This window comes from Marmota flaviventris, chromosome 16, assembly GCF_047511675.1.
Source record: "Marmota flaviventris isolate mMarFla1 chromosome 16, mMarFla1.hap1, whole genome shotgun sequence".
In the NCBI taxonomy this organism is placed as follows: domain Eukaryota; kingdom Metazoa; phylum Chordata; class Mammalia; order Rodentia; family Sciuridae; genus Marmota; species Marmota flaviventris.
The window spans coordinates 28017628-28040513 of NC_092513.1; the positions used below are offsets into that span (position 1 = coordinate 28017628).

The 22886-nt window shown below is 42.0% G+C and overlaps 1 non-coding gene across 1 annotated transcript; it reads left to right on the forward strand.

Annotated features, from left to right (window-relative positions):
• The first annotated feature begins 10124 nt into the window (after positions 1-10124).
• Positions 10125-10231, forward strand: LOC114093059 (U6 spliceosomal RNA). Its single transcript, XR_003582847.1, has one exon. It is a non-coding gene; the product is annotated as a U6 spliceosomal RNA (small nuclear RNA).
• Positions 10232-22886: the final 12655 nt, after the last annotated feature.

Consider the following 22886-nt stretch of genomic DNA (forward strand, 5'->3'; position numbering starts at 1 on the left):
ATTAAGACATTTAAAAAATCATGATTAAATCCTATTATAGCTACAAAAGTTAGAGGATGGGAGACTCAATGGAGAGGATTTTATCTAAAATGTGCATGAAGATTTAAAATAGTCACATAGTTAGTTGGACAAACAGTGATGCAGCTTTGGTGTGATCTGATGCACTCTTAGGTTTCGTTTAGAGATGGAAGGGGCTCAGATTGTAGAAAGTGACTATCCAGACAGAGCACTTTAAAGCTATTTTGTCCAGATCAGGGAAAGTTTTCAGAGGATCAGTGGGTACCCGGAGAGTACTCAAACTAAGGTAATGGCTCTGAAGAGTGGTTTTGAAACCAGGTCAAAGAATAATGGTTAGGGGAATGAGGGCAGGGGCAGTTAGCTAGGAGAATAGTTCCACATGGTGGAAATATAATATTTGTCTTCAGACATGGGAAAGGCCATCGCACAGAAGAGAAAATAGACTTTCACTATGTTGCTGTGGAGGCAGAATTAGGACCTGAGGGCGGAATTTATAAGAAGCCAGCTTTTGGCTCAATATAGGAATTGTCTTTTTAACAGGGAAAGATGTCCAACAATGTAGATGGCACTAAGCTTACTATTCCTGAGGGAGCTTACGTATAACCTGAAGTACATTCAGGGGAGGACATTTGAGAGAGGATCCAGGTGGAAGTTTGTGCCCATATCACTTGTGATTGTTCCATCTCTAACATGCCTACCTAGGCCATGTCAGGTACTGTGTTAGGCTCTGTGGAGTGAGCGTGAAGTGGGGAATTCAAGGACTAATAATATTCCATCACTTTAAAAAAATTTTTTAATTGACCACTCACTACCTTGGATTCTAATTTAATTAACTTTTGATCTGCTCCTATCTCCTAATCAGACTCATTTGATAAAAAATATATGTAGCAATTAGATAAGAAGTAAAACTATTACTGCTTGCGGATGATGTGATCTATGTTTAGAAGACCCAAGAAATCCCCCCCCAAAAGTTTCTAGATTTGATAAATGAACTTAGCAAAGTGCAGAAGGTAAGATCAACATTCAAAATCAATAACTTTTCTCTACTCTAATAGCAGTTCAGTTGTGAAAAAAATAAGGAAAGCCATCCCTTTTATAATAACTTCAAAAAAATCTGGGAATTAATCCAACCAAGTAGGTGAAATATCTCTACAATGAAAACTATAGAATCCTGAAGAAAGAAATTGAAGAAGACACTCGTAGATGAAAGACCTCCCATGTTCTTGGATTGGCAGAATTAATATTGTTAAAATGGCCATACTATCAAAAGCAATATATATTCAATGCAATCCCCATCAAAATACTTAAAACATTCTTCACAGAACTAGAAAAAAAAATAACCCTTAAATTCAGTTGGAAAAATAAGAAACCTAGAATGCCCAAAGCAATTCTAAACAAGAAAAGTGATGCAAGAAGCATCACAATACCTGATCTCAAATCATACTATAGAGCTATAGTAGCAAAACCAACATGGTATTGGCATCAAATAGACATGAAGACCAGTAGAATAGAACAGAAGACACAGAGACAATCCCACACTCTCACAGCTATCTGAAACTTGACAAAGGTTCCAAAAATACATGTTGGAAAAAAGATAGCCTTTCTTAAAAATGATACTGGGAAACTGAATATGCATATGTAGAAGAATAAAATTGGATTCCTATCTTTCACCCTACACAAAAGAAGTAATAATTCAGAAACCCTGAAACTACTAGAAAGAAAACATAGGGTCAATATTCCATCATATAGGTGTAGACACCAACTTCCTCAACAAGACCTTTAAAGCTAAAGAAATAAAACCAAGAATCAATAAGTGGGATGCCATCAAATTTAAAAGCTTCTGCACAGCAAAGAAACGATTGAGAGAATAAAAAGAGAGCCTACGGAATGGGAGAAAATCTTTGCTAGCTACTCCTTCAACAGGTGATAAATATCCAGAATATAATTAAGAACTCAAGAAACTCAATGCCAAAATCAAACAACCCAATCCAATAAATGGGTAAAAGAACTAAACAGAAAATTTTCAAAAGTATATGAAAAAAATGTTCAACATCTCTAGCAATCAGGGAAATGCAAATCAAAACTACACTAAGATTTCATCTCATTCCAGTCAGAATGGCAATTATCAAGAACACGAATAATAATAAATGCTAGCAAGGATGTGGGGGAGAGTACACTCATACATTGCAGATGGAACTGCAAATTAGTACAACCATTATGGAAAGCAGTGAGAAGATTCCTCAAAAAAACTAGGGATGGAAACACCATATGACCCAGCTGTCCCACTCCTCAGTATGTATCCAAAAGAATTAAAATCATTGTACAATAGGGATACAGCTACATCAATGTTTACAGCAGTACAATTCACAATAGCCAAATTGTGGAATCAACCCAGATGCCTGTCAATACATGAATGGATCAAGAAAATTTGTTTTAGATACACAATGGAATTAACTTGGTCATAAAAGGAATGATATAATGGCATATGCTGGTAAATGGAGAAAATGATGCTAAGTGCAATATAAGTCAGACTCAGAAAAATCAAGATTTGAATGTTTTTTTTTTCTATATGTGGACGCTAAATCAAAATAAGGATAAGAAGACGGTGAGGAAGGGAATAGGACATTACAAAGATATAGGGAAGATCAGTGGAATAGAAGAAGGAGAATTGGGGGGAGGGAGGAAGAAAGGGAAAAAGAAATATGAAATGAATTTAGCAAACTCCTGATAATATACATGTATAAATGTATCGAAGGGAATTTCAACTTAATGGATATGCTTAAAATACCAATCAAAAATAAATCAAGGAGTGAAAGGAAGATCATTAGAGTAGAGTTAAAGAGAAAGGAGGGAAGGAGGAAAAGGGAGTGGGGGGAATGGGAATTGAAATCAAATTCCTTGTATGTATTATTTTGCCAAAATGAGTCCAAATACTATATATAATTATAATGCTTTAATTTAAAAAATGTATGTAGCAGTTACGTGCTTCAGGTTGAATACCTTGGTGAATAAAACAGACATAGCCCCTCTCCTCACAGAGTTCTATCAAGATCTTAAACTTGAGGGCAGGCATTGTATTCTCATCTACCTTTTTACCTTTTATATAGCATCAGGAAAAATGTCAGTCCATTAACATGGAAACATGTGGAGGGAAAAATTAGAATTCAGGACAATTGATGTTTAATCCCAGACACTTTCTGCTGAATAATTTGCCTCTATCATGTTATCTCAGGGTTGTGAAAACGACTTCCAGAAACCTTTGAAGTCAGTTTTCACTAGAGATAGGGGATGGCCGTACAAGTTCAATTCTAAATGTTAACTGTGCTATAATAGCTCATAGATTCTTCTCAAGAAGTAGTTCTCCAAAGATTTTACTCTGGAGACTGGGAATAAAAGGAACTGTCTTCAGATCTCCTTACTAGTAATTCAATTCAGCTCAATTCAATTCAATTCAACTCTTAATAGGAGCCTTTAAGCACTATGCTAAATACTCTAGAGAATTCAGAAATACATGAGACTTAGCCCCATAGCCTTAGGAGCTTATTCTATAGTGTGGAACCCACAGATAAATAACTATAAATTCAAAGTAAAACATCTAAGTGCCTTAGGGAAGAAACAAGGAGTTAGAGTACTCTGGTTTCTGGGTTCAAGAAGGAAATGTAATTTTGCAGGAATTTTGAAGGATGTGTACATTTTTTATGATGATTATGGGTAGTATGATCTTCCAGGAAGACAGATGAACAAGCCACAGAAATGAGAATACATGGAATTGCTTTTGGAAACAGAAAAGATCACTGAAATTAGGAGATTGAGTAGATAGTTATAGGAGGTAAAAGTGTAAAAATGGGAGCTGAGAAGACAGAGGCCCCATCCGAGGGCTTGTTTTAAGTTAAGGAAGTAATGGGAGATGGAAGGCATTCACTCAGAGAGGAGGGATATTCAGAGGCATTGCACAGAAAGGGTGCCACTAGATATCTGGGATAAATTGAAAGTAGGAGTAACAGGTCAGGAGTCTAGGAGGTAGAGAACACCCAAGTCAAAGGGTGGACAAAGGAAATGGACAGGAGATGGCTCTGAGATGTGGAGTTGGAAGACTTTGTGGGGCTTAAGATTTGAAATAAATAGGGTTGAAGAAGAAGAGGGGGGATCAAGTATGAAGAGGAGGGTAGAAGAGTTAGGTAGAACATGAGAGGGGAAGGATTTTAAATCTGATTTTTTTGGTTCTGTCAGGACTTCAGGCTAAGAGGTTATGTATTTGGCAGTTGGAAACCAGTGTCTTAAACTTGAGATGTGATTTGGAGTTGGTACCAGGGATTTGTAGTCATTTGGGTAGAACCCACGGTCCTATGAAAGGATGGAATCATCAATGGATTAAGTGTAGAAAAAAGCTTCAGGGTATTTGAGGGTAATTATTATATTTAGGATAAAAGAAGAGAAGACATTGAAAAGGACAGAAAGTGGGTTGGTGAAGTCATTATTGAGCAGGACAGAGAAACCAGAGGAGACATTTCAAGAGATCAAACAGTGTCAGAAGGCAAGGAGGACCCGGGATGAGTAATGGCTTTTGGGAATAAAAGAAGCTGTCACACATGTTTTGAGGCCCTTCAGAAAGCAGCAATAATACTCGGTGGTAGAGGCCACCAGATTGCAAAGGGCTGTTCAGATGGGTGGCCGTGATATAAGCCACATCCTAATGGGGATAGGCAGTGGAGGAACCTTTTGAGAGGACCACAATGTGGACAGCATGTTTTAGTAAGACAGGAGAAACAGGAACCTATTTTAGGAAGAAGAAGCAAGAAAGTGAGAAGCTAACAGCATAAGCAAGAGGAAAGAACCAAAGCTCTAGCTGTCAATGTCTCTTAGGAATCAATAATCAGGAATCAAGATCAGAGCTTCAGGAGTCACCACGTCCCTTAAACAGGTAGTGGGTTTATAAACCCAGCCCTAGAGCCATGCCTTGGTTTAAATAGTCACCTCCTATCAGGGAGTTCCCTCCCTGTGCCTATCCTACTACCATCAAAAATGACCATGGGCTATTTTTCTCAGGCCATATATAAACAGGAGCCTGAGTTCTGTGGGCATGTCCTAACAGGACCATTTTTGAATGCCCCAGCTAGTAGTCATCACTGAACTCCTGTTGCATAATTAGAACAACCTAGACTAGCCTGGAATGATATTCTTCCCTGAATGTGTCTGTCTTTCGTTATAGCTTCCTGGGGGCTAGGGGCAGGTCTCCTATATTCCTTAATTCTCAGAACATAGCAGGTATTCAGTAATATCTTACATAAGGCAAGAAAGCCCAAGTACTTATTTTTCCTGGTGCAGAAATTGAAGTCTGGAGAGGTTTATGACTTAAATTACTCATTCTGTCAGCTGTTAACCAATTGCTGAGGGCTTATTAGTGGCAGACTCCATACAAGGTGCTCAGGACCCCCAGGGAGACAAAAAGATTCACAATCTAGTCTGAAAGAGAGATGTAAATAGCTCAGGAAAATTCAAATTGTATAAAACAAAATGGCGATTTGTACAAGTGGGAGCAGGAGGAGATGCTACTAACTAACTCTGAGAAGCGAGGTTAAGTCCAGAAAACCAACAGTGAGGAGTAAGTATTTGCCTTGTCCTTAAGGAAAGCTCAAAAACTTAAAGCTGGCTTGTTAATGTCCATGCCATGATTTAACCCAAACCTCCCACATCTATACTAATACCCTTCCAACCTGGGCAATGGGTAATTTCCTGTTTGAACTACTGATTGCTCTGTCCCCAGCCAGTTTCCCTGTCCTGGCCAGCAGGTGTGTGACATGCACTGCTACTTGCTAGATATTTGTGTGTCAGGGAACCACTCTCACCTCTAGGGAAATGGGGGAGCATGATGGAATGATGGCATTGGTGAGGCTACCAAGGTTTGGCTGGAGAGAAAGGGATGAAAGGTAAGGAGTCGGGAGATGTAATCACAGATGGCTCACAGGGCCTTTATGCTGGTAGTTCAGTAGTGGAAGTATTAGTTTTGTAAATCTGAAGCTTTTTTATTGTGTGTGTGTGTGTGTGCGCGCACTGAGTCTCTCTCTTTCCATAGGAAAGGGGCTCAGCCCACCTAGAGTTTGTATCTGTAGGTTAACTCACAAATGGCCACCTCTTTTGGGATCAGATGTTTTTGGTCTGAATTCCCCAATCCTTTGGTCTTGTAGTGATGGAATTTGGTTTAGATTAGAAGTCCAGATCAGCAAGAAGAATTCAATCTGAAGGGATAGGAGGTAGGGTGGGAGAGCTAAAGACCATTCCACAAGGAAATCTTTATTTTATAGCAATACAAACTCCATCAGGAGAGTCATGCTGGCATCTCAGGGAGGGCTCTAGGCTGGGAATTTGCAATTGGATATTACCTTAGTCCTGCCTCTAACAGTGCATAACCCGAGGAAGCCTCTCTGCATTTCTGACTCCTCCTTCTTAATGAGAGAGATGGGGGTGGGGGTAAGGATTGAACAGCCCCTGAGATCCTTCTCAACTCTGGTGGTCTCCTGATTTCTAATTGGAACCCCAAGAAGACAGCAGCTTGTTATTCTCTCATCTCACCTCAAGAGGAGTCAGAAAATATTTGGCTCCGGTTCTTTAGCATGGGAAGTGGTGGCCCACAGACATCACAGTTGAGATATTAATAGATTATTCCAAATGTTATATTTGCATAGATGCACCACTCATTATGCAGATTGCCAATTATGAATTATTTGTTCTTTCTTCCAGGGGAGAAGTTGTTTATTTGCAAACTGCATGAGGGTGACTTTGGGCAGCATAGAGACAAGCCCCTCACACAAGCAGATCCTTTAGTGGTGATTTCCTCAAAGGCTTGTCCCTAGGTTCTTAAAGAGCCAGGAGAAGGTCAAATTAAAATGCTGAATAGTGGAGGTGGGGAGGGAAGCCGGGGGACAGGACTACATTACAGGACAACAATTAGAAGGTCCTGAGGTTAGAATGATCAGGTGTCTGCTGTGAAATAGAAACATTTGTGCTCTAATTTAGGCACAACCCACAGTGAGTTCAGTTCTTTTCCGACACAGAATTTCTTCTGGCTGAGCCCTACTGTGAAGATCAGGCTCCTTTTCTCACAACTGAAAAATCACCAGCTTCGATGGTAACCTGCCACTGATTGACACTATGAAGGGGCACTGTCATCAGTCCTTTCCTGAGATTGTCACGTCACCTCATAGTTATTAGGAGACACTGAAGCTTAGAGAATTTACATACTGCTCTTACATACTGCTGAGCTGGTATTTGATCACAGGCTATTGGGTCCAGAGCCTGAGCATTTAACCATGATGCTATGTTCTTCCGTAGATACTTAGTACTTTGACCATGGGCCATTTTTCTCAGGGCCGTATATAAACAGGAGCCTGAGTTCTGTGGGCATGTCCTAACAGGAGCATCTGATATAGTGCCCCCAGTTGTCCTCTATTAGACTCTGGTGTTCCACTTAAGCCTCTAAATCTGAGAGGAGTCTGAAGTTGGCTCTAGAGGGAGTAGGAAGGTGATTAATGAGTTTTTAAAAGGGGAAATGAGGGAGGGCCGTAAGAACTATTTCTTAGGAAGAAAAAGAGGAAGCTGAGAGGGTATCTGGGGCAATAGCTGAAGATGATGTTAGAGTAGATAAAACCATCAATTCTTGGAAGAAGAAAGAAGCTTGGAAGGACCCCAATCTAACAGACCCAGCACAGAGCCCTGAGTTGAATCATAAGGTGAGTGAAGATAATGAGGAAAGGAGATTCTGCCTTTAAGAGGAAAGGGAAGAAGTAGTGAAGGGTGTCTTCATGGCCTACCTGCTCCATAAGTACTCTGTCCTGGGCACAACACCATGGGGCATGCACAGAAATGAGCTCTGCTCTTGGAAGGAGTTGTTCTAGTTGGGTTACAAGACTTCTAACTGGCACAGATTCCACAAGACACTGTACCAGTGACAGAGAAGTGGTCTAGAACTGTTTTGCCAATCTGGAATCCATTCACCATACATAGCTATTGGACATTTGAGGTGTGACTCACCTACATTATGCTGGATATTTAAACTGTGTACTAGATGTCAAAGATGAGTATGAAGAAAAGAATGTGAAATGTCTAAAAATTTTAAAATGACATAGGTGACTCACATTATATTTCTATCAGATAGTGCTGGTTTAGATCCTGGCTTCCTTAGGTGCAGTACAAAGACTACCACCTGGGAGTTTGTTAGGAATGTTGAATCTCAGGCCCCACCTTAGACCTACTAAATCAGAATTTACATGTTGACATGACCCCAGTTGATTTGGTCTCACACTCAAGTTTGAGAAATAATAGACTCTACTAGTGACTCCATGTCTCCTTTATGGATTGTTTTTTTCTAGTTATCACACTTACACAGTGCCGTCTTTGGCAGTAACCTCCTGAACAGTCAAGAACAAGGTCTGTCCCCAGTATCACTTCGAATTTCTCATATATAACAAAAAGAAGCCACATTAGCTGCTCCTGGACTCATGTCCTAGCAGGCTATGACCCTATGATTATAATGTAGAAATTTTGTTATTGGATAGAAACTAATTATTCACCATAACATTTAATATTCTTCCATTTTTTAATAACATTTAATGACTCTCTGCTAAATAACCATGTCCCCTTTAAAACTTTATTCTATTATTCCTACTCTTCAATGAATTTACTCATACAGCAAGTAGTGAAGAGTTTAGTATTTGGACTATAGACATTGAATAAAGGAAATGGTCAGACATGAGGTCAGACATGAGACATGAGGGTATCAAACATTTGTTACACGTGGGGATGTGGATTTTGAAGTGACTGTTTGGTGGACAGAAGGACATGATAGAAACCATGGTTTAAAAGGCAGATTGGGTCCTTTTTGTAGAAACTGAGGGTAGAAAAGATGTTTCAGGGTTGTGGGATTGAACATTTCTCACTGATGTTGATAAAATGGGTGTCAGCATCAACAAACAGGGTGCAGAGTCCCTTCACTTTTGGAGATTTTGTTTGGTGTTGCTTTTAGGGACAACAGATTATTCCATCAGCCCCATCTCTTTGGCCTGTCTTCCCTCAAGCAAGCCATTGGCAATCGGTTCTGGCTCCCACGCTGACATTTCCCTGAGACTCATTTCATGCTCGTTCTTCACAGGGGCATCTGGGCTGCCAATGCAGAGAGACTTTTCCCACATAATTGAAAGGAATTTCTGATTATGCGCGGGGATGTCAGCCATGATGACGTCTTGAACTATTTCCAATTCAAGCCGCCTCTGATGACAATGTTCCAGTCTCCCACTCTCTCCCTCCCTGACACTCTCCTTATGAACTTTTTGCTCCCCTCTGGGAATGATTTCTCAAAATAATATTCTGTTTCCAAGATTCCCTTCCTCCCAGTAGACTAATGAATGGGTCCTTCGTGAAGTATACTCTTTCTGGGGGTTCCCTGCTCATAAGTTCTGCTGTTCTGCAGAACTGCAAAGATTTCCTGGGTGATTACTCTGTCATGACCATATCTGGAACCCTTGTGCCTGATGAGAAAAGGTTGAGTGAACATACATATATTTTGGGTCTTTCTTTAGAGAAGTCCTTTTGAATATGCAGAACAAAGTGAAGGCTGCATTTATCTCTGACCTTTTCCGGCTCCTTTCTTGCATCTGTTGAGGGAAAAAACAGGCCTCTGAGCTCACCAGCCTCCTCTCCCACGGAGCAGATGATAGAGTTGCCTGGATTCACTTCCTCTCAGCCCTCCTTCCCAAGGCCTGCCTGAATCTTTCCCTGTTGATGGGGATTCTTCTTGGGGTTTCTGAGGGATCCTAGAGAAAAATGATGCAGGGTATGGGGAGTGGTTGAAGTAGGTGCCAAGCATTAGGGACTTTGAGTTCTCCTGTGTGGTTAGACCTTTATATCTTTTGTCCAGAAAGGAACCGACCCACTTGCTGTTGCTTGTGTATTTATTAGTAGGGCTACCTCTGATGTGGAGGAAAAAAAGAGTAGCAGATACAGGGAAGAGAAAGCTGGAGGAAGCATTGGCTAGATGCCTCAGTGCTGATCGGAGAAGATGGCTTTGCCTGGAGCCTCAAAAGTGTTGCCCCTGTTTATAGTTTCATCAAGAATCCAATTTGAATAAAGGAAATGGTCAGACATGGAATGATAACAGAGAAGATCAGCATGGCCTTTGTGCATGGATGACATGCAAATTTGTGAAGCATTTTATATTTATTCAATGTTTTTAGCAGCTCAATTCACAATAGCTAAACTACGGAATCACCTTAGGTGCCCTTCATCAGATGAATGGATCAAGAAAATGTGGCATACATACACGTGGAATACTAATCAACCATAAAGAGAAATGAAATTATGGCATTTACGTAAATGGATGGAACTGGAGACTATTGTGCTAAGTGAAATAATGATGTGCGGATGATAACTCAAAATAAGGGAGGGGGCAAGGAAGAATAGAAGTACTTTGGATTAGACAAAGGGAATGAAGGGAAGGGAGGTGGAATGAGAATAGGAAAGATAGTAGCATGAATCAGACATTACTTTCCTATGTGCATAGATGATTACATGACCAATTAATTCTACATCCTGTACAACCAGAAGAAGGAAAAGTTATACTTCATATCTGTATAATATTTCAAAATACATTCTTCTGTCATGTATAACTAATAAGAACAAATGAAAAAAGACAAGGAAAAAATCATTAAAAAAAGAATCTGATTTGTTCTAGGGGTACCTCTAAGGGAGAAAATCTTCCAATCATGGCTCTGCCATTTCTTATAACTTCTCTGGAAGTCAGCTCTAAGAGAGTAGAAAGAATTCTGAGCTGGAAGACTGAGTCTGCTAGACCTTTTAGAAGGGATAGGCATTAGACTGTAAGCTTCACAGAGTCAACATGTCTACTGAGCTTCTCATAGTTTCCTGAGGCTTAGCATTGTGCCTGATGCATGAACTTGACAGGTGATTATTAACAAAAATGTAACCTGAGTCAAGTTCATCTCTCTCCCTCTCTCTTGCCCCAACCCCCACAGATATACCTTTCTCAAAGCTTTGTTTTTCTATTAAAAAAGATTAAATAAAAGCATGATAGGATACTGTTCCTAGCATAAAACATTTGAATATATAAAATTAATCTTAGCTTACCCTTTATTTGAACACTATCCTTCAATCAACCCAGTTTATATACATCCCCATAGTAGGTCCTTGGAATTTCACCAATAAATATATGATATTTCCTTGGATTTAGCCATAAAATTTACTAACAACCTTCTTTAAAATGTCTAAGCATCTCGATTGGTATATATCAAACCATATGTGAATAGTTTGGAAACTGAGTTTCCTAAGACAGAAGAGACCGAGCACCCTTATTGTTCAGACTCAAGAAAGAGTGATTAGGTAGGAAGATAATGGAAGAGAAAGCTATAAATTGATACTTCATCAGAGGCTGAGTTGTCCCAATTTTTCTGCTTTAGGCCCTCAGGCCTAATTTCCTCTTAGATGGTGGGAGTGCAGAGAGGGAAAGGTGAGCTGCAATAGTATTTCTTATCTTTTCTCTTTTTCCAAGTTGACTGAGACACATAGAGAATAATTACCTTCACCTAATGAAGATTCTCAGCCTATCTCAGGTAGACTGGTGGCAATCACCATTCAATTTAGGAACCCCCATTACAACGTCCTAACAACTGAAGTTGTTGTTCAGTGTCTTGACTGAAGATGTCGAGGATTCACTGCTTCTTAAAGCCAGTTATTCTACTGTTCAATGGCCCAACAATTTAGAAAAAAAAAAAATTCATTAATCAGATGATTCAGATATTTTGTATCTATTGGCTGTTAACATTACATGGAATCCTTTGATATCTAACGGGGCCAGTTTCTCATGGGTGTGAGATATACTAAGAGTCAAGCCAATCCAAAGCAAAATTATGAGGATGTTGAGATTTGTTTTAAGCCCTTTTATCTTTACTTGTTCTTTTTATCTTTCTTTTGAACACATGGCCTTTCCTCTCTGACCTCAACACTGGAGGCCCCAAACCTTTCTAGATTTGACATTTGTGAAGTTTCACGGATTGTTAAGCAGAGATAATAAATCTGACTTCCCAAATGCTTAACAAGGGAAACAGCATTATAAAGTCATGTGCCTAATGTGGCAGGAAATATTCTATGGGTTCTTTCATACACCCTGCCATGAGTCAATCATCAACTCTACCCACATCTCACTCTCTGACTGCTAGTGGCTTTTCCTAGAGAAAAGCTGATAATGAATCAAAGGGGCCAGGGTTTCTTAGTCCTTGATATACAAGGGTATATATTTTTTAAGCATTCTATTTTCCCTGCAACAATTCATGCTTCTTTTATATATTCTAATATCATGAAATTTAACCATGACAAGCCAAAGTGCCCATTCAAAGGAAACGCATAATTTCTTTTGGGAGTGCTCATAACCACCAATCAAAAGACCCACAAAAGTTCTTCAGGTAAAGCAAAAATATCAGAGTGTTTCTCTCTCTTGCTCTCCCACATTAATATTGACTCAGAGAAACAATCTTTCAACTCCTGAGTCCCCATAATAGGAATGAGGAACAATTGTACATAGAGTAGCAAATGGATATAAAAGGTCACTGTTATGGATTAGATATTAGGTGTCCCCCAAAAGCTCATGTGTGAGACAATGCAAGTACATTTAAAGGTGAAATGACTGGATTATGAGAACCTTAACCTAATCAGTGCATGAATCCCCTGATAGGGATTAATTGGGTGGTAACTTTGGCAGGTAGAGTGTGGTGGGAGGATATGGGTCACTGGGAGTGTGCCTTTGGGGTATATATTTCCTGAGCTGAGCTTTGTCTGTCTTTGCTTCTTGGTGGCCATATCTCCAACTGCTTTCCTCTGCCAAATCCTTTTGTCTTGATGTTCTGCCTCACCTTGGGTCCCAAGGAATGGAGTTGGTCTTCTGTTACCGAGACTTCTGAATCCATGAGCCCCAAGTAAACTTTTCCTTCTCTTAAATTGTTCTTATTCTTATCATATCTTTTGTTCATAGCAGTGGAAAAGCAGACTAAAACAGTCATAGCCACCCATATGCTCCTGTTTCCATTCCATGGTGGTAGCCAGAGGCTCAAGATGTATCTTTGGTTCTTCAACAAAAGCTTTGCACCTTCAGTAACTTTATCTCTAGATAGGGAGCTGACACTTTGCTCTGATAACAATTACTGAACTTGGGAGCTGGAAGTGAACTGAGCCAAGAGTACCTGGTAACAAATAAATAGAGCTCCTGGGAAGGAAGAAAGTGGGTAACCCAGATCAAGAACAATGAAAAGCTCTGATTTGTAGCATTTGATGACTTCTGTGTTGTAAATACTTGCCTCATGGCCAATTTCAATCTACCAACATGAGGTTGCTGAAATTGGAGCTGGGGAAAAATGCCCACTGTTGTCTTGGTGGGAACCGCACCAGCACACCATGGGGGACAAAACCTTTGCAAGAGTGTAGGGTTACCAATATGTTGAGGACACAGGTTGATGACATACCATTCTGCCTGCTCACTGATTTGACCAATGTATTATTTAAAATGGGAAGATGGTAATTTTTTTACATGCACTAGGAATTTTTTTTCTTTAGTTGTACTTTTGTTCTTGGACATGACAGATTCAGCTGGTTTCTGAGAATCCTTTCAAACAAGGAGAAAGATCTATTGTGTCAAAGGGGATCTCATTCTTCCCCTAACCTGCTGGAAGCCTTGTTCCATCTTATATATATAAAATCTTGGTAGCTTTTCCCAGACCCATAGGCTACCATCTTGCCATGGGATCTTGTCCAAGTTATTTTCTTATCCTGTTTTTCACAGCTGTAAAATGAGAATGTTACAAACTTTCCTGAGTCTTGGTTCTACATCCTTCTAATTCAAAACCGAAAGTCTAAAAGCTGCAGATCCAAAGCATAAAATAAGTGAAAATTTCCAATCAAAGTAACATGTTTGTTTGTATGCTGCTGGATAACTGACTGCCTGTCCTATAACTAAATTGAGCTATGATTCTGATAGATTTTATTTCTTTTTCTGCATGTAGGGCTTCAGCATGCTGTATGATTTGAAAAGATACCACAAGACTAGGCTGTGTCCTTAAGCTCCTTTCCCACAGGTCTGTTATTTGACCTGATGTTCTTCTTTACATACAAACTCTATTCCATTCTGAAATGCATAGACCACTCCGAAGCAGATCAAATTCATCAGCAGCCATGGGTGCTTCTGTATCCATAAGTATGACACCAGAAACCAGCGGAGCCAATTCCTCCAATAATGACAGTTGCACCTCAGGGGAAATGCAAAGGTGAGCAAATGTGAGAGAAAGATGAAAACCTAGTTCCTAGTGGAGCAGAGGTATTTCCTTGACCATAGCTAGTGCTCCTGGGCAGCCAGAGGGCTGCTAGAGGGTAGCTTCTGGGTGGTGGGAGAAGAGAAGGCACTAAAGGACAAAGAAATATCCTGAAAAGGGAGAGAGAAAGTGATGGACAGTGTAGAGCTCGCTGTGGCTCCACCTTGCACATTTCAAAGTGTCTTTACTCTAGGTGGGAATGGCAGTAGAGATCCTTAGCCTGAGCTACATTAGTGTCTCTGTCTCTATGAGTATCCACATCTGCCTTGCCTACCGGGTTGCACCTGGCTAGACACAGCTCAGAGTCTTAGCTGATCCAGCCACCCCTGCTGGGAGATGAAACAGGACAAGAGCAGAGATGGGGAAGACAGGAAAGAGACCCCTGGGTGAAGTGGAGGATTGAGCCTGGTGACAGCTGAGCTTAGTGAGTACAGGGAGCTTGAGGAAGTCAAGGTGCTTGGCTCAGACACCTGACCAAAGAGGCAGCTGTGTTCTCTGTTCCAAGGCATACCGTGCTTCCTGGTGAGTCTTTTGGGACAAAGCTAAAAAAATATAGTGGTGCTTACTCTATCAGTGCTGGTGGAATTTTTTAAAATCATAAAACAAAGTTTATTGAAGTTTATTTATTTACTTTTGGCTTGGTCCTTTTGCTTTGCTTGAGTGTAGGGGCTTAGTCTGCATATGGGATCATCTAGGCCCAGCTGCAGCCCTAGCAGTTGTCCAGTTGCCAATTGGACAATTTATGGTGTGCTGACTGTACAAGACAGAGCTCATTCACAGAACTGGAAAAACCGTTACCAGTAACAATACTAGTAATAGTAATAGCTAACACATACAGTGCTTGCTATAGGCTAGGTGGTGGTAGCTGTGATCTGAACCCAGTCTCATGACTCTGGTGTGATTATAACCAAAGACAGTATCCCCTCCTCTCCCAAAGTATCACCACAGAGAAAGAGCAGAAGCTGTAGGTGACCTGCAATCTCTGTGACATGGTGTCTAATACCAAGTCTCTCTCATCTTTAATTTCTTCTCTAAATGATAAGGTAGCAAAGATGACCCAGCCAGAACAGTTACATTATTAAGAATTTAGTTTTGTGTTTGGTGTCCTTCGAGTTCTGCAAGAGCAGGGATGCATGCTTATTTTGTTCATTTCTGTGCAGCTAGTGACTTGCAAGTGCCTAACACATAGCAAGTGCTCAACAAACTTTTATTAAATGAATGGGTGAGTTAATTGTTTAATAAGCACTTAATATACATGATCTAATTGGATTCTCTAATATACCCTATTGGGTATATAAAGTAAACTCCTATGGTGACTGTTGCCCAGGCAAGAGTACAAAGATTACTCTAGGAATGATCTCACAAGGCCATAGAGCTAGAAAAAGTCAGGATTTGGACCTGTAGCCAGGGCTGCTGGCTCTGATTTTGTGTAGTATTCCTCTGAGCCATGGACTGGGGAGGTCCATGAGTTAGACTCCAGCAGTGGGAAGGGGTAGAGGAGGCCAGAGGGAGAAAACACCTTGCAGGCCTCACTCAGTCAGAGAAGGTCCTCTTGACTTATTTACCTTCCCATGACATCATCTGAAAGGGCTTCCATGGCTTCAAGAAAGCTTGTGATTTACTCTATCCTGGTTTTGTCCTTCTTCCTATCTAGGACAGCACTTGGGCTTCAAAACACCATCACCAAGAGAAAAAGGCTGACCGGCTAGGTGGCCCTGGGGGAGATTCCCACTCATGTGGGAGAAGGAATCCTGGAAAGGCGACTCAGCATACACTGATAAGAAAAATGAGTAAAACTTATCACATAAAACTTATCATGCTTTCTAGGTGCCAAGCATAATTCTAAGTATTGTGGGTTACCCAGTCTATGCTTGTAAAAACCTCGAGTTCTTTTTCCTTATAATGAGACTATAGACATCTCTCCAGAAGAAACTGTTTCCTCTCTTGTTGTGACTGTTCTGTTAAACCACATCCACTCCCTTTCCTGATATGCATGTGTATGTATATATATGCATATGCATGTTCATGTACAGTCCTCCTGGAATTTTCCACCTTCAACATACCACATACCGCAGAAAAGTAACTCCTCTGCTCTCCTTTCACTTCTGTCTCTGCAATGATCAAAATAAGTAAACCATGCAACCATCACTGAGAGTCTGTAAGCATCGTGTAGTGAATTTTTTAATTCTTTTAAGAGTTAGAAGAACCGAATTCGAGCCTCATTCTGGACCACTCATTTTTCTAATCAAACAGTATTTGAGGACTTAAGTTCTCTTAAACATAAGGAATTTCAGGGAATACCAAAAGTGTAAAAGACAGTCCCCTGGAATCAGTTATCTAGATCAGGGAATAAAATGTCTAGAATAAGAAGAAGGGGGCCGGACTGCCCTGCTGAGTGACAGACTTTAAGAGATATCAGAGCATGGGCAGAACTAAGGGTTGAAAGGGGCTGAGGCAGGGACGATGGGAGACTCCAAGGAGATACTGCCATTTGAAATCTGGCAGGAAGGGTAGACATGATTATTTATTTGTACATGGCCTCTTTTGGCAAAGCATTGGAGGTGACTGAAGAGTAACTGTGAGGAAGGCCCTTCTGGGGATGTGGCACAGGGAAGCAGGAAGCTGAGGGCACATGCCAAAGCCCCTTCCTCCTCTAAGTATCCTTTCTCATCTGTTAAAGAAGACCTGAGAACTGAGGAGGTGGCTTCCTGAGGGCCCCCGGCCCTGTGGGACACCCCGGGAAGTGGTGTACTTCCAGGTAGGTTCCATCCCTGACAGCTTCCCAAGAGCACAGGCCCCTTTTCCATCAAGACCACTGGCAAAGGCCCAACATATTCCTTTTGTCTTAATCCATGTCATTCAGAAACAAACCTCTGAGTTTCTCCATCTTGCACTTCTAAGCATAGCCTCATTGATATTCAGCAAACCCTCTCGGCCCTCCTCTCTTTTAATTCTGTGAGAAGACATTTCAATGAGTCTGAGCTGGGACAATTTAGAGCTGAGACCCCGATCTCTATTCACAGCCTGGGTATGTTCTCACAAGATTTGAGTCGGGAGGCTAAGCTTTTAGATCCCCGTGGCATTGTCTCCAAGTTCCTCGGGGCCAGGCTGCCAAGTTCATACGAGGGGCTGATCTCCCTCCTTTCATAGACATACTTATTAGCAGCTTTCTTTCTTTCTTTTTCTTTTCTTTTCTTTTCTTTTCCCCCTTCCAGGCCCATAGATACAATTATTAGAAATTCCTGGTTTTGTGCCCATATTGAAAGAAGGCCTGAATGGGTATGCTAAGGACCCGAAAGTGAGCTACTCTCCCTCACTCCAGCTTCTGCGGTTAATTAGATTTGGATGGTTTCAGAGGAGCAGCTGGAGTTTTCAAAAAATGGGAGCGATAAAAAAGGGACTATTCAAGGTATTTTGGAGGGGCCCTATAAAACAATATAGCTGTGAAATGGGGTTTGGGAAATACAGCACTCTTGAATTGGTGGTGATGGGCGGGGGGTAGTTCAGGGGAGGGCAGGCGAGAGCAGACGGCAATGGATGTGAGCAGACAGGAAAGTGCCCGGCTGGGGCAGATTCTGTAAGCTGGACACTGTCAGCTGGTGTCCCATAGCAAGCGCCTGTCCCCTGGTAGCTCTGCCCCTAGCCTGGGGAACAGTTCCATCCAACACAGCCCGACAAGCATATACCCGAGGGATGTAAAGGACAGGTGGGAGTTAAATGCTTGTCTTGGAGTTTGAGGCCACTCTCTTTCCACTAAAACTATCCAAAGTTGATCAGACAAAACATTTGTGCAGAACCAGCTTTTGCACATAAGCAGATACGGTGGTGGCAGGCTATTGAGTCTGGACTTGGGGAGAAGCGACTTTCTCTGCTGTGGATAGTGCATGGGGAAATGATGGGTGCTCAATTCTTAGTGTGAAATTTTACATTTGTTAAACAGGCAAAGACCCTACAGAGAATGAGTCTGTATGTTCACCATCTAGCAGAAGGGCTCTGTGAAGTCACTTTGCCTGTCTCTATCATATAGGGGATTTCTTTTTCTCTCTGACCAGGAAGTTGGTACAGGTACTAAGACCACTGTATGCACTCTGTGTTTCTCTCTTTCAGTTATTTACTTGTGATGATGAAGACCCTTTATGACAAGGTTTGGAAGCGAGTATGGGGCCAGAGCACACTAAAGCCTGAGGGAGCTTCCTTCCACTGATCAGTGAGGAAGGGGAACTGGTAGCCACCTCTCCTAGCTCAATCTTTTGCCCAGTGACCTGTTGTTTAAAAGCAGCTCTGGGAACAGTGGTCACTGGGTGCTCCTGAGGAAGACAGATGTGAGGCCATGGAGCAGTTATTGGGACCCTTTGTCATAACCCAGAAGTTTTCAAGATTATTATTTTTTAATTACTGCAAGACTATCTTCAAGCAAAATTCTACATAGAATCTCAGACTATAAAGTGGAGAGAAGCAGGGCAGCTGGGATGGAGGGACATTGGCTCCTGAGCCTCTGTTCAGCTTGCTCTGGCTCTGAGCGAGAGACACCTTGGATGGTCCCTTAGGTCCAGGCACAGAGCTCTTGGCCCTTAGGGTTACTCCAAGGCCTCTGTGGCCAACCAAGCCCTTTCTGTCAAATCCCAAAGTTTTAAACTGTCCTACCTGTTTATTTTTACATTAGGGTTCTCTCTGAGATTCTATTCAAAAAAATTGTAGAGGTGTCCTTTCCTTTCTTCCTAATTCTGATACACTTGATGTGGGCAGACTCTCTGGTTGTGTAGGTAGGAACTGTATGGGACCTAAACCCATATCATGTGTCCACAGGCTGTCAAATCCTGAAGAGGATCAAATAATATCTTGCTCATTCCATTAGCAAAATACCAGCCTCTTACACCAAAAATATTGCTCTGTGTTCCCCAGCTGCTGCAGGGTGAAAGAGACACTGTCTTTTTTATGAAGAGGTTTATACTCTACTAAGAGATGGAAACTACAACATGATGACTTCAATGCAGGGTAACTTCATCAGTGCCATCTCAGAAACACACAAAAATGCTGTCTGGTCTTAGGTCTCAGAGGAAGGAGAGAGGACATCTAGGTGGGTGGTCTGTCAGGACCCAAACAATGTGCCACTCAGTTTCAGGGTAAGGCAACATGTACTGGACCTGGATGCCATCCATCAGAGTCTATTTTTATTTTATTTTTTAAGTTTAAATATTAGAAGGGAGGGAGTAAATAGAAAAAAGAATTGAAGGAATTAGGGGTGTCAGGGACAGGGGAGCAAGGGGACTTCTTTAGACACCTTTGAATGTGTGACACCATAAAACCTCCCTTTCCTGTTCCGAGTCCTATTTTTAAATACTGTCTACTCTTTGTTCTTGTCTTTTCAATTGCTCTTTCTCTGTGTGACATATTTTTAGATTGCTGGCTTTTCAAAGGCAGGAATGGTGGGCACCTATTTTAATAACTCTGTTTCCAGTGCAAATGTTTCCTTCCTTGGAAACCAGACCACCAGCTGGAGAGCCTTCGGGCAAACAGAACACACAGGGAGTACCCACTTTCTGTGCCATCTGGGGAAGGAAGGCAGGTCTGTCCTCAGAAACAGGCTGTCTGTAGAGACCAGATGAGCTCACAGAAACCTTTAGAAAATGGGGTGGGGCTTATATGTGTTTCTGGCATTGATTGTTTCAGTGGCTAGAGATGGCTTTGGGGGTGGGAAGAGATAAGCAAGGCTCTACAGAAGGTTTAGGAGTTAGGAGAGAGGCGGATGGAATTAGTAGTTATTCAGTACCTAGACTTTAGTTCTAGATATGTTTGGGACACCAAACAGTCAACCCCCACTTGATCTTTGGTCTTTGGAGAGAGATATATAGTATGTATAAAAGTCACTATTGACAGCTGAGGAGTCCAGGTGGGTACACTATTGGCTGCTATGGTTCCAGTGTGGTGGGGTGGGAGGTGGGGTGGGAAAAGGTAGTTCTGTGTGAGGCTGGGGTAGCCATGAGGGAAGGAAGCATCCTTGATGAGGAAGATGGATCGGGAGAAGAGCCACATGGAGACTGCCCTGGGAAGGGAGAAGAGGAAAAGCAGCTTAATCTGGGATTAGAGGCAAATTTCAACTAATGTGGGCTGAAATAGAGACCGCTCCTGACAGGGGTGCTGGCTGTGGGCATGAGAGGATGTAAAGATTTTGAGTGAAGGTGACCCGTGGGTTTGGCTACACAGGGGTCTCGAATCCTACGCTAAGAAATGTGAATTTTATCCTGTAAGTGAAGGAAGCTCTTTTTCAGACCAGAAAGCTGAGTCCCTATCATTTCATCAGTTGGAAAGAAACCCTCACTGGTGGTCCTGTGCAGACCCTGCCCTGCACTGCTCTGTTCTGCCTCGGCACAGACATAATGAGCTGGAAGTGGCTGCCTATAATTGGTGCTCTCCAGGCTGCTGCCTGGATCCAGAGGAGAAGCAATGCTCCCTCATCTGAACACAGTGATTGCTGGCCCAAAATAGCCCTGCACCTGCTCCGAGATGCCTGCGAGATAATTTCAGCTTCCAAGGAAACTGCCCTGATTGGTGTTGATTTTTTATGACCTCCCTTCAGGCGAACACCTGGAGATAAGCACCTGATCACAGAGGTGCGCTCTGGAGGGCCTAGGGCCTGAGGTGTGCAGCCCAGGCTGTCCAGGGAAGATGCTTCTGATCACTTCCCAGAAGAGAGGCTCAGGCTCTAGGGCCTCCTGCCCTGCAGGAACCTGTATCACATTAACTGGATGTGACAGGGGCGGGAAAGGAGGAGGGAAGAAGGAAAGGAGCTATTGCCCTTCAGAGCCACTTTGGAAGAAATGTGGGAAGTGTGGACCTGCCTCTTACCTCTCCTCTGTCTGACCTTACCTCTTTTCCCAGCTCATTTTTACCTCTGCCCACTTGCCTCGTCGGCTCAGAGTGGCCCTAAGTGGAGCCTTCCTGTAGCCCATGCTGGGATCCAGTTCCTGATCTGCTTGCCTAGTCAAATGCTTCCTTTCAGCTCAAATATCATCTTCTCCAAAGAACCAGCCATGGCTGTCCACAGATGGAAAGATTCAGGAACCCTGAGAGATATAAGCAACTGGCTGAAAAATTGGGAGGGATCATGGACAGATCATCCAATCTCCATCACAGTTAGGAGATAGGATTGAAACCTGGTATATTTAAGACACAGTGAATAGTGATGTTCTCTCATCTGATTCTCCCCCAGATTCTAATGCCTTGCCTCTATTTTTCAGGTGTTTATTAACTTGTTCAAGGCCATATACTCAGAAGTGTTAGAAGTCAGGTTTGGATCCAGTATTCAAAGTTCTGTTTCCCTTCTGTATTGTGCCATTTTGATCTCACCTTATATATTTAATTATGAGAAAAGAAAAATTACTTGATCCAAGTCAAACTTTATGACCCAGTGATTTATTCTATTCCTCTGATCAGCTATTGGGCTCTGGGGATTCCTATGAATAGTCCCAATTCACAGAGTTTCATCTGAACCCAAGCAGACACTGCCACAGCAGGGCAGCCCAACCAGAGTGACTGCAGGAGTGGTCAGTGGTCAGTGACTGCTGAGGGCTTGGCCTTCATGGAAATGAAGCCCCAGTGTTAGAGTGGGTGAGGTAGCATCTGTCATACTAATACGAGCAGGCCAATGTCTGAGCATCATTAATCACTGGCCACCTAAACCCATTAGAGAGTGTGGCTGTGAAAGTAATCAATACATGTGGTAAACAGGCTTTGACCAGGAAAACGAAGCTGGTGTCCACTGTTTCTTCCACAGGACACCATTCACTGCAGTTCACGCCCTCCAGGAAATTTTTGGAGATTTTAATGTGGACACTTCATTTAGATATTTCATTAGGAACAAAGCATAGACAACTAAATCTGTGTTCTCTCTCTCTCTCTCTCTCTCTCTCTCTCTCTCTCTCTCTCTCTCTCTCTCTCTCTCTCTCTCTCTCCTGCCTTCAGGAGTTTAGTTTTAATTTCTTCTTAAACTGAAGATATGCAAAAACAACCACCTTCATCAGGGAATTACATGACCCTTGCCTGCTTGTCTGTCGTGATTTATGAACTTCGCCGTGTCTCCAAGGAGAGCATTTATTTGTGGTTACCAAAAAAAAACAAACCAAAAAACAAATAAAACAAGAAAACAAAACAAAACAAAATCCCCCAAAACAACTTCATATCACAGAACTGGGAGCTTTCCGGAATGTCCTGAGCTGTGGCAGGGTCCCAGCCTTTCACTAGGTGGGAGGACAGCATCCTCCCTAGGGTCCCTGCCAGCTCACCCACTGGACCCCACTAACCCTTGGCACACCTGAAAGCAGAACCCCAGGGAAGGACTGGGGGCTCCTTGTGCTTCTCCTCACACACCCTCCCGCACACTGGAGTCACTGAGGGGGACCCAGATCCACACTCTCTGGATTGCTGTTATTTTTCTTTCCTTCTTTTCCTCCATCTTCTAATTCCTCTATATTTTCACCTCCAAGCTGTTTTCTTCACCTGTTCTGA